The sequence below is a fragment of the Micrasema longulum genome, unplaced genomic scaffold, assembly GCF_059751315.1.
Source record: "Micrasema longulum isolate JH-2025_06_02 unplaced genomic scaffold, ASM5975131v1 h1tg000609l, whole genome shotgun sequence".
Taxonomy (NCBI): Eukaryota; Metazoa; Arthropoda; class Insecta; order Trichoptera; family Brachycentridae; genus Micrasema; species Micrasema longulum.
In genome coordinates, this window is record NW_028277805.1 from 307,636 (window position 1) to 321,437 (window position 13,802).

A 13,802-nucleotide genomic window follows, 5' to 3' on the forward strand; every position below is an offset into this window, starting at 1 on the left:
CCACGCTAGAGAAATTTGTTCAAAAGATGTTAAATTATGATAATTACGATTTGATTCAACATAGCTAATTTCGTAGTAAATTTAAACTATTCAAATAATTATATTCGATTTTCTTTAAAATAGTCAGTATAAGTACTTTCTATTATTTTGAAAAAAGATTTTTTCATTGTTTTTCTGGTGATATTTTTTATGGTTTAATTACCGCAGTTTACGTCGAACTCAATATCATGAGAAAAAACAAGCTCTATACAAAAATGTTTGTCGCAGGAGACAAAATTGTCTGTTCACAATGGAGTTCTGGTGCCGACGCTTAAATATGATAGCGAAGCACGGAATTGAAAAAAACAGGGGTAAAATTAAGCCACCTTAAACTAGTCGAAATGCGACCTTTCAGGCAATGTGTGGTAAAACATAAATGTCGAGATCTGTAACGCTGAGATTAGTATTATCGACATAATGGGTCGAGAATCGAAACTACTGCGTTGATTTGGACGTGCAGAGCGAATGGACGGCGAAAGAACGGTTTAAAAGAAGGATGCGGAAAGACATATTATTTTTTTCAAAAAATATAAATATAATAAAATAATACAATCCATTTTAATTGAATTTAAAACTAATTAAACTAGATCTCGTTTTAATTTAGGTGTTTTCTCGTCTCATTTCACATTTCTATGTGAATTTATTTTTTTTAAAAGAGCGTTCTTTTCAAATGCAATCAAATTAGGTACCTAACACATTTTTGTATAAAGCTTTATTTCCGTTAGATTAAAGGCTTTTATTACTAAACTAAAATATAAATCAAATTAAAAGACACCTAATTAATTATTTGGTAAAATAACGCAATTTACTGCATTCACAAACCCGAATAAAAATTTATAAATAGTAAAAATCCATCGAGAGTAAATTGATTTCAAGCATTTTTTAAAAACCGTTGTAAAAATAGTAATACGCAGTTGCGTACCTACCTGGATATTTTATGATCAGAAAAAGGACTTTAACTAAAAGCATAAAAGATTTTTAAATCTCATCAAGAAACGCCCACACAAAGAAAGTTCGTTATTTTAACAAAAAAGAGCAGGTAGGAACTCACTTCTACCTGAACGAATTTCAACGGTTTTAGTTTTTTTTCTTTTAAAAATTATGGCGCCAAAACGAGCAACGCTTCGAAATTATAATTATCAAGCTGTTTGACGATTCCGTTCTCCATTGCGTGTAGTTAAAGCAATTTAGTAAAGATTATTTTAGGCATTCCATTCCCACGATACACACAAAGAATTATAAATAAAAAAAAACAGGCTAGAACGGGCGAGCGTTCTGTGTAGCCATCCATGATGCTTCGGGCAGGTAGATTAAATACATATGTACCTTTTCCACCTGCCATCTTGTCTGCCCATGGCGAACTACATTCAAACTCTGGACAAACAAGAAAAAATCCTAAGTTCTAGATCTTCGTTTTAAACTGGCATTATCTTTAAACGCAATTGAAAACACTGACAAAGTATATCGATGTATGTGTTATGCGTGTTACGAGTTGATTACACCACTTTAAAAGATAATTAAGCAATCTATGCACTGCGATGTTTATTAAAATGATTGACTTACAATTTGACCTTAATAAACCGCGAATTTCAAAATCAACAAACGCGCTAAATTATGTAACGCGTACCTGAAATATAAGCGATTTAGAACATATTTAGTTATGTTTGTCGAAAGACGAGATATATTTTTTAAGCGTCTCGTGCGTGACCATCTGCCGCTCGTAACTCGAAGAAGCCGCGTTGCCAAATCTGCGGTTGTTAGCCGGTCACTTCTGAGAATCCGCCGCGGTCCGTCCATTATCGCGGCATCGCCCGGCAACAGAGTAATAATTGTGTTTTTACATACCACGGCGAAAGACGAGCGAGCGAAGATCCAATTGAAACGAGATGTGTATCACCTGTTGCATATTCAACTCCTTGGATGAGTGTGGATCTAGTCATGATTTCAAAAGCACATGCACCAAACCCGCACCCACCGAAAGAGATTGACTTTTTGGGTTTCTGTCGAGCACAATAACTCTTATCTCACATGTCGCTATCTGCACAACTTTGTCACATGTCAACGGAGCACTATCAGGTTTAAGTCTGGTCGGGGAGGCGGCGCAGCGGCGCGTCCGTCGGGCGCTGAGCGGGAAATAAACGCGTAAACGGTAGAGATTTCAAAAATCTCGCTAATGATAGCATGGCGAATCGTGGAGGGGGTAATTGTGGCGCTCTCGACCAATCGCGAGCGCGACTGGAGCTTGTTGGGGGCACGGCCGGCCGCGTCCTACCACAAAAAGTTCGCTGTATCCATACTTCGTAGTCAAACTATCTAGTAAATAACTTTTGGGATATAATATTCAATTTGAATCGTAATAAATATTGTTTTAAATACTCGAATCTGCCGGGAATTTTCTACAAACGTAATAAATTATTGTTACTTTTTCGATTAAACATTATAACACTCGCAATAAATCACAAAAAAAAAATATTAACTGTTTTAAAACGGGGAAGCAGGCCGTTTAGTACTTAATTTAAAAAAATAGAAATAGATGTATTTTATTTTTTGAAACCAACAGTAATAATAAACATAGTAATAAACAATGCATAAAGAATAACAACAAATAACAAGACAAATTATGGGTTTCATATAGGTAGGAACATAAAAAACAAAACGTACAGTTCGCTAGGGGTGAAGGAAGTGGGATGGTAAAATAGGGAAGGAATAAAACAATGAAAAAAGAAATAAAAATGTATATAAATGTACACATACAACATTCATAAACACTCATCCATATATATATATATACATACATACACATACATATACACACGAACATGCACATACATACACACATGAACATATACGCATACACTAATGCACATACTTACGCGTACATATATAGGTATAATTAATAATAAAATAATGAACTCTAATAAGTAAAACGATAAAAAAATAGTAACTAAAAATTTTGCTCTTATGGCGTCTCTATCGCAATTTTGATATATTTTTTTAAAACAGTATTTTTTTTCATTGAAAGATCTATCGCGCTAAAAAAATTATCTGATGACGAGCATACTCGATAAATGTATTCATTTTTTGCATTTTAAAAAAAATGTAAATAGATGGGTATAATGTGGTATATTTATTAGAAATAGTGCACACATAAACATATTCTTACGAGTGCTTTAGTAATAATACTACATATACCCATATACGTGTATCTCATTTATAAATAATTTTATATGCATCATGTCTTAACTTTTGTAAGTTTGAAAAACTATAAAAATAGTTTAAAATGTTTTATCTAAGTTAATGATGTTTATGACAAAAATAACTTTAAAAAATATATTATTTACTGCCTTAGAACGGGGAAGCCATCCCTAGTTAGGCAGTTTAGATGACTCACCAGCAAAAACAAAAAATATAAATGTATACTACTCAATTAACCTATTGTATGAATAATTAAATGTAAATTGCTCTAATAAATATGCAACAGTTAATTCATTTAAAAAATATATTATTCGGCATACTTAACAAGGTAATTTTAGAAATAGCGTTATTTCTGCGATAATAATATCACATTACAAAATAAATGCCGAAAAAGAAAAGTATTTATTTCATGCGATATTATATACGTAGGTACTACTGTACATATAAGTACTTTTATTGTTTTGTTTTTGCTGTTTTTGATAGTTTCATTTAATGTTTAATGAAATTTGTTGCATGAAATAGCATGAATCACAAAATAAAGACTTGGGTTTATTGTTAAAATTGGGTGTTTCTTCAAAATCATTACATATTCTAGGCCAAAGGCGTCCTTTCAAAATGTAGGGGTATATATACCTAATCTCTTTTTATCTCTTTTTAAAAAAAAAAAGATTGTAATAATGCTTCATCATCATCCCCTTTCCGCATCCAGAGGTGCGGTGCATAGGGCACTGCATTGGTAAACCAAATGCAGCGTATTTTAAATTAATTACTAAGGCGATTAGTCTTACGCTTCAGGAGGCAGGGATAATGAAATATTGTAGTTTAAACAACCTTAAAAATCAATATTTCATATCCACCCTGCTAGGAATCGAACCCGGACCTTAAAAATGGTAAGCGATCGCGCCAAACATTACACTACAAGGCGTACTGACTTATTTCAATTCGATTTCCTTATTCAGGACTTTTACCTGAGAGCAGTTATCGAGTTGAAAAGACTCATCAAAGGTTCTGGACGTATTCTTCATTCGCCTGGACACATGATAATAATAATTGTAACACTAAATGTTATTAAATATTTGTATATAACCACTTACCGACTTTTCAATGTCTACCGGTTTCGAGACGCACCAGTCTCTTCGTCAGGACACTAATTGGAACCAACATGCAAAACCCACTTTACATCTTCACCATAGTTGTTGCACAAAAATATAAAACCAACACGAAAAGCATTTTAATAAGCACATAAACTGATTAGATTATGAAAATATTCTATGTTGTTTGAGAAATAGTTGAAAAAAGGGGGAGGGGGTGAGCTAAAAAGGTTTAATTAGTGTCCTGACGAAGGACGGGTACGTCTCGAAACCGGTAGACATAGAAAAGTCGGTTAGTGGTTATTTACAAATATTTAATAACATTTAGTAAAATGTTTGACCACAAAGATAATGCTTTAAATATTACTTTTTTTTGTAAAAAAGAAATATTAGCGTTCTTATTTTACCCAAATATTTCAATTGTGGTGGCCATTTTCAACGAGTTATAAATTATAAATAACTCACTATTTGAAAATGAATATCAAGTTGAGGTAGAGTAGAGTTCGAACCTCGGACCTCTGATCCGTGAGTCCACAACACTAGCCACGGGATCACAACCTGATTAAAAATATTAATTGTAAAACTTATTCAAAATAAAAAGAGTTTTAAAAAATACCCTCACAGCAAAATGTAAAAGGGGTGATATACGATTGTTTACGTGGGAGCCATAAAAAATATATGTACAGTAATTTTTGTTGCATCTATTTGAATTGTTTATAATATACGCGCTTTCTTTCTCATTTAGTAATTATCAAATTCATAGAATCTAAGACTATATTAATCACTAATGCTTCAATTATGCCGGCGTGGGATTCAAACCTACAACATTGACGCTGTAATGTAATGCGTAGTGCGTATGGCGACCGCGGAACCATCAAGCATTTCCATGGATGTTAAAAGTATTATGTATAATGTATGAACGAAATCGTGGGAACAATATAATTTAAATAACTTGGGCAGTAGCGCATAACGCGAAGGGGAGGCCAGATTAATTGTGTACACAGGTACCTGACTTAACATGTTCGTAATCTTTGACATCTAATCGTGAAATCAACTTTGCTAGAGACTAAAACCGCTTCAAGCCAAATAAATGTCAATTTTACTGTATTTCTAGATAACCAATGTTCGTATCAAAAATACAAATACATTTTCTGACATTTTTACCTATATTTATATTGAATTCTGCTCAAATTTGACATTATTTAATCAAATTTGAAGCGTAAAATTGTTGAATAAAGAATTATTTCCATAGTCAAAAAGTTTCAAATTTTCATGGTTGGCTGTACCTAACCGGAAGTCGTATTATTTTTGTAGCCAGGATTACCGGCTACCGATTCGATGAAGTTTTACGAATGTAGCTGTAGATTTGAAAAAAAAAGCTAAGCTAGCATTGTTATTTTATCGTTCTTAGCACAATAAATATTTATTTATTAAATAAATTGTAGTTCGTTAAATGAATATGAATAAGGGAAATTTTATTTTGTGGCGAACTTTTGAAGTAAACAAGTCAATAACGACATCTAGCTTTGAAATATGTAAGCTTTAAAAGCAGGAAACATTTAAATAATGGGTCGCGTATTTGATTACGGTAATTGTTTATTCTACTCATCGATAGATGACTCTCATTAGAGTGCTGAATTTTGTTATTACAATATGGAAAAAAAGCGGTTCCCAACACGTGCCTCAAATATATCTCTTAGGTCCATTAGTAATAGTTTCTGAATGAAAAAAATAACACTTTTTCAATATTTCAACTATTACTAATGATCAAACGACCCGCACTTAGGTGACGAATTAAGCATTCGACATTCAAATAACAGACATGGTACAAGCCATTCAAGAGAAACTCTATTATCAATTGATTTGGAAGAACTAGTGACACCTTTCAAAGTAGTTAATTTTTATTGATTTTTTCATATATTTTCAAGAAAATTTGCAATACAATTTTATACTCGAATTTTTACTTCGTGTAAGAAAACATTTTTTTTTATCCAATTTTGCATAGCACTGAACTTCCTCAATATCTTAATAAAACACAGAAACCATTTTAAAAGACAATATTTATTTTTTTATAAATGGAACAATAAAATAATAAATTATTAACAAAGGAATGAAAGCTAAATTTTTAAGAACGAGATTTACAAACCTTTTGAGCAAAAAAGGGGTAAATATATTCTTTTCACAACATTCAAGTTTGTTAGTAAAAATTCTCAGTGAAAAAATAAGGGATAATTAGATTCACAAATTTAATACCTAATAGATAAATATCACATACTACGAATACAAATAAAACACTTGTGAAATGGATTTGGAAAAATTAATTGGCGTGATATTAGGGGCGTGGACACTGCAATGGACCGATTTCACCGGAATTTAAAATTATAAATTTACAAACACTTTTTATGCCAAGTACAATTTTTTTTATTGACGTATTTCATCTTCCCCCTTCACCCTTCCCTTATAAATTAAAAAATATAGAAAAAAAATCTTGATATTTCCCTATTACGTGAAATAATAAAAAATAAATCTAACACAATTTTTTTCCGAAGAAAACTCCAAAACTATATAAATTGGTTTATATTATAGTCCAGGGTTATTAAAATTACGGACTAATTTATAATATTACAATTTTTACAATATTACTTATTCTATGTTTTAAGTTTATCCAAATCATTGTAAACATGTATTTATTTAGATCTAAATTTGTTGCAACAGAGGGAAAACATTTTTGAGAAGGAAATATGAAAGTCTAATATACAGGGCTTATGACCTGTCATTGGCTGGTTTAAGTGGCCACTTTACACACTGTGTAATATTCCTAAAATGTCTTCCATCTCTGTTGTAATATGTTTTACATAGTTGTAGTAATTAGAAAAGAATGTGGCGCCTCAGAAGTAGGAACCGGCAACTGTTGAAAATAGAGCGATGGACAACAAACACAACAGGTTGGCAACCCAGAGGTTCAGTGACGTAGGTAAGCATATAAAAGCACCGATGCACTGATCGCTCTCTCTTCTCTACCTCTGCAGCTCGCCACCTACTACCGAGATCCAAGATCTTCGTCTTTCAAAATTATTGTCAACCGCCTGGTAAAATATATATAAATTGTGACTTCAGTGCTCATTCATATTAGTAACGAGCTGAAACCGGCAATGCTTAGCTATTGCTAGATTTAAGTACAAACTCGTATATACATATATATTAAATGAACACAGTCGAAAGTTTGACATCAATTATTATTGTATTTAGTTGAAATTAGATATGTACATAAACATTATTATTTTTGTGTTTCGGATTACATCGATTGTGAGGATATGCGATGGACAAGACATTTTGATAAATAGGTATTTGAACATTGTTTTCTGTCATTGTCTTAAAGATGCCTTCCCGATGCTATGCAAAAAAGACAAACTGCATTTCAGACCTTTTATGCCTAAATAAAACAGCCAAAATCGACGTTTCACTGTCATAAAAAAAAGATAGTGTAACTTTTCATTGATAAGTAGGAACCTAGGTACTTGTTTATGATTTAATTCCAGAACTAAAAATAAATCATATTCAAATATTGAATTTAAGTAGGTACCTAGGTACTTGTTTATGGTTGAATTCCAAAAAAATTAAATAATTAATTTTCCAATAAAGAATTCTTCTTGCAAATGTCAAACTCAACTCTTCTCACCAACAGGGGTGCACTCTATTCAGGAATGCGATTTTAAAAAAGTATTGAATGCTAGTTAATATTATTTAAGTATTAGCAAAAATCCAGTAAAAAATAAATAAATGGGTAGAAATTAAAAGAAGTTTAACGAAATTTGATTGACATCCATAAAAAAATAATATTGTTTGTAAACATTAAAAAACCAACTTTTTTTATGCATTAAAAAATAACATCTTCACAATTTTTTATTATATGCATTCTCGGCGAATGCAACCCTGGTGATGGATAAAAAAACAAATATTCTCTTAACTTTTTTTATACTTTAAAAATTAACGATTTTAATAGCTATAAACGCGCTCGTGGCAAAGATCTACATTTCGCTGAAACCGTATGAATATCGGTCCAGTAGTTTTTCAGTCTATCGAGGACACACAAACAAACATTGCCTTTTATATGTGTATATATATATATAAGATATATACCCGCAATGGAGTCCACCGAGCTAAGCCCACCTCGTTCTAAAAAACAAACTTGTGGTCATCATGGAACTCCATCTCCTACTATTGCCCCTTCGACTTTCCGACGCAAACAGGAGCATAATATACCTAGCAACGGAAACACGTCCGATGGCAGTCATTTGGACTCTGAGAAATCTACCGAAGTAATAGAGAGAGAGAGAACGAAGAGCGGGATTCTCTTGCCATTGCTCAAGCTGCTCTAACAGCCTTTCGAGTAGATTTGGGGGAAAGACAAAGTAAATTTCCCAAACAACAGCAGCTTAAGGTGGCTATTCATATCCAGCACATCTTGGGTTTAGATGGCTAGCTATTTATTGACAAAGATTCTATTATGTAGGAGCTTGTGAAATCTTAAGCGGAGTGCAGTTTTCAAGGCAGAAAAAATGCTGTACTAGAAACAAAATTGTGTCTGAAATCGAAAATAGAGCAACTGGAGACGCTCTGGGTCCTGTGGTGCGACGTGTAGCAGACGCTACAGAGGCGAGTTTATCATTTGCTGACATTGCCAGGAAATCGAATAACACTTTGGAACCACCGCCATTTAAAAAAATAGGGCACATGTTGGGCAAGAAAGACCTGGCATATGCATATTCTCTAAAGACGATTTGGTCAAAGACAGCGAAAGACAAAAAATGCTAAGTCGCTTAAACCACCGAAAATGGGCATAAGAGTAATGGGGCTTAAAAGCATCCGAAATAGGGGTGTTATAATCCATCAACTGGAACAAGCTAAGCTCATGAAAGCCCCAACTCTCGCGTCCTTAAGCAAACTGAGTGCACGGTTACCGATGAAAAAGGTAATGTTGCTTAATTTCCCCAGAGAAATAACTGATAACGACTTTCTTAAAAATGCTCTCTGGGATATTGCCCGACAAACTGGCATTGAGGTAGGTAGTCTGATAGAAGGGTGTCAACTCAGTCATCTAGTAGGCCTTCATACAGGTTCCACTTGCCCAGCGGCAAGTAGAGCCTGTATGAAGGCAAACTCAGCAGTTTATGAAGTACCTGCCGCTGTGAGACATCAACTCGTTGCTCAAGAAAGAGGTAATGTCGACTGGACTGTTTGTCGTGTACGCGACTTCTTAGGGCGCACGATTGTGTCCAATCATTTATTAAGTTCTGCAAAGAAGCAAGTCGATGTTCCCACTGCGCCACAGAAGGACACAGTCGTGATGATTGTCCTAAAAATAATGATATCCTGATTTGGGCTTTATGCACAAAATTTCAACCTGAAAATCATCCGATCGGAGATAAAGACTGCCCAGCATACAAAGCGGCCTTACTAAGGGACTTAGCAACAATCGATTGTGGCTGAAGGGGGCCACATTTGGACTTGGCCCAAATGCGGGTTACGCTGAATGCATTTCCCCATTAAACTTTCCATTAGCTTCGATTGTATTTTTTAATCCACATCATATTTATTCTTAAATCATATGCCGTCACAAACACAGATGCGGTGCAAGGTATGTAGTGGGCAAGCTGTTAAAACGTAAAACAAGTTTTTCTGGTAAAAAAAACTGGATATGTTTCTCCTGTACAATTAAATAAACTTTGATGAAAATGTGAAAAAATGTTTAAAAAAAAACTATTAATCAGTATAATGCAGTGGAATTATAGTCAATAGCTAGAATGGTGCTAAATAGCATTAAATATATAGACGCTTAGCTGCCACTTTAGACTTTAAAATTGTAAATGAAGATAGTCTCATGGAGCCTAGCTATATCGCCTATTAGCTGGAATGGAAGTCTCCAAACGGAAGCGAGATCAACCAACAGTATAAATATATCACCAGTCAGTATTTTCGCTAATATCATGGGTGGTATGATACATGTCTTATTTGCGGAAAAATGCAAATCGTTTGGAGGATCGACTGTGATAATAATTAAATTTGATTTTTGTCTCATTGAGGTACAAAATATAATAACAACATGGAGTTCTAAATATCCCACCGGTTAATATTTTCTCTAATATTATGGGTATGATGCATGCCTTATTTGCGGAAAAATGCAAATTGTTTGGAGGATAAACTGTGATAATAATTCAAGTTTGTTGAGACAAATTTGATTTCATCAAACTTGTCTCAAATCAAATTTGAGACAAGTTTGATGAGTCAAAGTACAAAATATAATAACAACATGGAGTTCTAAATATACCATGATGCATGCATTATTTGCGGAAAAATGCAAATTGTTTGAAAAATGCAAACTGAGATAATAATTCAAGTTTGTCGCATCAAAGTACAAAATATAATAACAACATGGAGTTCTAAATATACCACCGGTTAATATTTTCCTAAATATTTGATATGTAATATATTTTCTTTACTAACTTTGTATACTTTGTGGAAATCTGTTATTAGTTCTGAGTTTATACACTATATCTATTTGTTTACTATAAATATGTACGTAGAACTGTTGATTTCCCAAATAAAATAAAAAAATGATGCAAGCATTATTTGCGGAAAAATGCAAATTGTTTGGAGGATCAACTGTGATAATAATTCAAGTTTGTTACGTCACAGTACAAAATAAAATAACAACATGGAGTTCTAAATATCCCACCGGTTAATATTTTCCCTAACATTATGGGTATGATGCATGCATTATTTGTGGAAAAATGCAAATTGTTTGGAGGATCAACTGTGATAAAAATTTAAGTTTGTCTCATCAAAGTACAAAATATAATAACAACATGGAGTTCTAAATATACCAATGTCTCATTGATTCATCATGATTGAATTTGACAACAAAAGAATCTTCAACATTCAATCATATTTAATTGTTTTCTGTTACATTTTACACTTACGGAGAGATGGAGTCAATGTTAAAAATCGAAATAACATCGACTCCATATTTATGTTTAATTTACTGAATGGCTTAATTGGTGTACCATTGTTACTGGAACAAGTGGCATTCAATGTTTCAATCCGCCGGTTGCGAAATAATAATGTGCTGTTCCTCGATCAGCTCAGCACAAACTATGGCTCGCATGCACCAATGCCCCGATTGTGTAGTATTGTAAACTCGAGACAAGATCTGGACTTTTTTGGTGTAAGTCTTTATAAATTTAAAAAATAACTAAGATAGGCCGTGATACTCTGCTATTTTGCGGGTGATGAAAAATTACCATCAGCTTTAAAACTTCGAACATTTTATACGGAGGAATTGTATATCGACACATAAAAAGTTCAATCGTGACAGCTACCTGTGAAGCACAGGGATCACGGGTCATTTTTCTTAAGAAATTCGCTCGCTAACTCTGCATACCCTAACCGCAGCCTAATGTGTAACGGTAAATCAATAACAAAAGAAGTTAACCCGGTACTCGGCCGACGGAGCTAATCTCGCTACCTGAAAGCTGACCGCCGACCCTAACTATCCGTGTTGACAAAAGCGAAGGGATAATCTCGTCAACCTCGATAATAGAAACCGACGTACGTCACAAGTCCAAGGGCCGGTGATAAGTTATATTTAGTACCACTAGCACCATCTAACGATAACTATTATAAATAATTATCATTTTGTGGAAGAAAGGTGGGACTCCTAGATAAATTTAGAAAAAAAAGAAAGAGCTTCGCCGGCTATCTCACAGAGAGCACAAATTAAAAAAATGTTTATGTATAAATAAATTATCCAAATGAGTTCATTATATTTCTTTTAATTGACTTTAACACGACATTCATCTTCAGAAATATATAATAATCGTCCATGCTCATAATTTACTTCATCCGTCCATACACCCTCCGTATCATAAATTATAATATATAGTAAACTGACCTGACCTTATTTTTTCCAATTCATTATGTTGTAATTATAAGAACTCTTAATTAAGTATTTGGGTTAATCAGTATCATAGTTAACATTTCCAATGTCTCTAAATATTACCAATAAAAATGTATATAAAGATATTCCGATGTAAATAAAACCTGTTGTCCTTGTTAGTATAGTAGTATTGTAATTCTTGTAAGTTCGGTATAATAAATATAATAAAAATAGTTTTTAAAAATAAAGGAAAAAAGAATCAACAATGTTTGATTATGTCCAAATGCTTGCAGACTGGCGTTTTATTTATATAATAAAAAGAAGGAGAAGATATTGTGAAGAATACTTAATATTATGTGGGTATTTCATTCCCCAAATCAAATTATTTAAATTCCATATTTTAATCTGGCAAAGGAAAAGGGTAGCCTGGAGCTTGCGACCAATAGGGAGAGAGATACAACCCCCCACCACAAGGCACTCATCAAAATAGTATATAAGCAGTAAAAGGGAGTTATTTGGTCTCTTGCATACCTTGCAATTACGCTGTCCCCACTGAGACATGGGAACTCTGGACCTTGTCACCGACAGAGACGTGGAGAGTATATTCCTCCCCCTGAGGAACTAGCTGCCAGCTATCTACAACTGAAGCAGCTATCAAGCACCCGATTCCACCAGCCAGCCTGCCACCTCCAGGGTCAACATCACCCAGGAACCAACACCACATCACCAAGGGATCAAGATCAACCGACTCCATCATCAGCATCCATAACACCCACTTAAGTAACAGAATTATTTCCTCCCTTCCTTAAGTAGAGTCATAGTTTTAATTAAAATTAAGTTAGCATTATTTAAATTTTAATACACTTTATTTGTTGTTTCTTGTTTTATAACCAGCTATGTTTTATGCCTTCAACCATTTTAACTAATATACTTAAATTCATAACTATATACCTGTTTTTACATCTTTCCACCTCTCTACCACTTTACCACTTTTAAAAATCAAGTTCGCTCAGCAATTAAATCGGCAATTAGATCGGGTTGTGGTCCTGTGGCTAGTGTCTCGGACTCACGGACCAAAGGTCTGTGGTTCGAATCCCACTCTACCCCAACTTGATTCCATTTTCTAATAGTGAGTTATTTACAACTCGTTGAAAATGGCCCTCAAAATTAAATATTTGGGTAAATCATAAGAACGCAAATATTTCTTTTTTAAAAAAAAAAAAAAAAAATACAGTTTCTAATAGATTTTAATTATATTCAGTTATTACACCTCTCGGGAGAAGAAAGGTTGTAACATCTGAGTCAAGTTTAATTGGTAAGATTAAGAAAGGATCTCTGAGATAGTTTGGTCACGTAGAAAGAATGGTAAAACAAGTATATATGGCGAAAATGAACAGTAACGCGAGACGAGGACGACCAAGGAAGACGTGGCATGATCAGATAAACCAAAATCTTAAGTCTGGTCATGTCAAAAGTAGACAGATCCGAAGGGCATGTATGACAAGATGTATGAATGTGAAAGAAGCTAGGAATGTATGCCA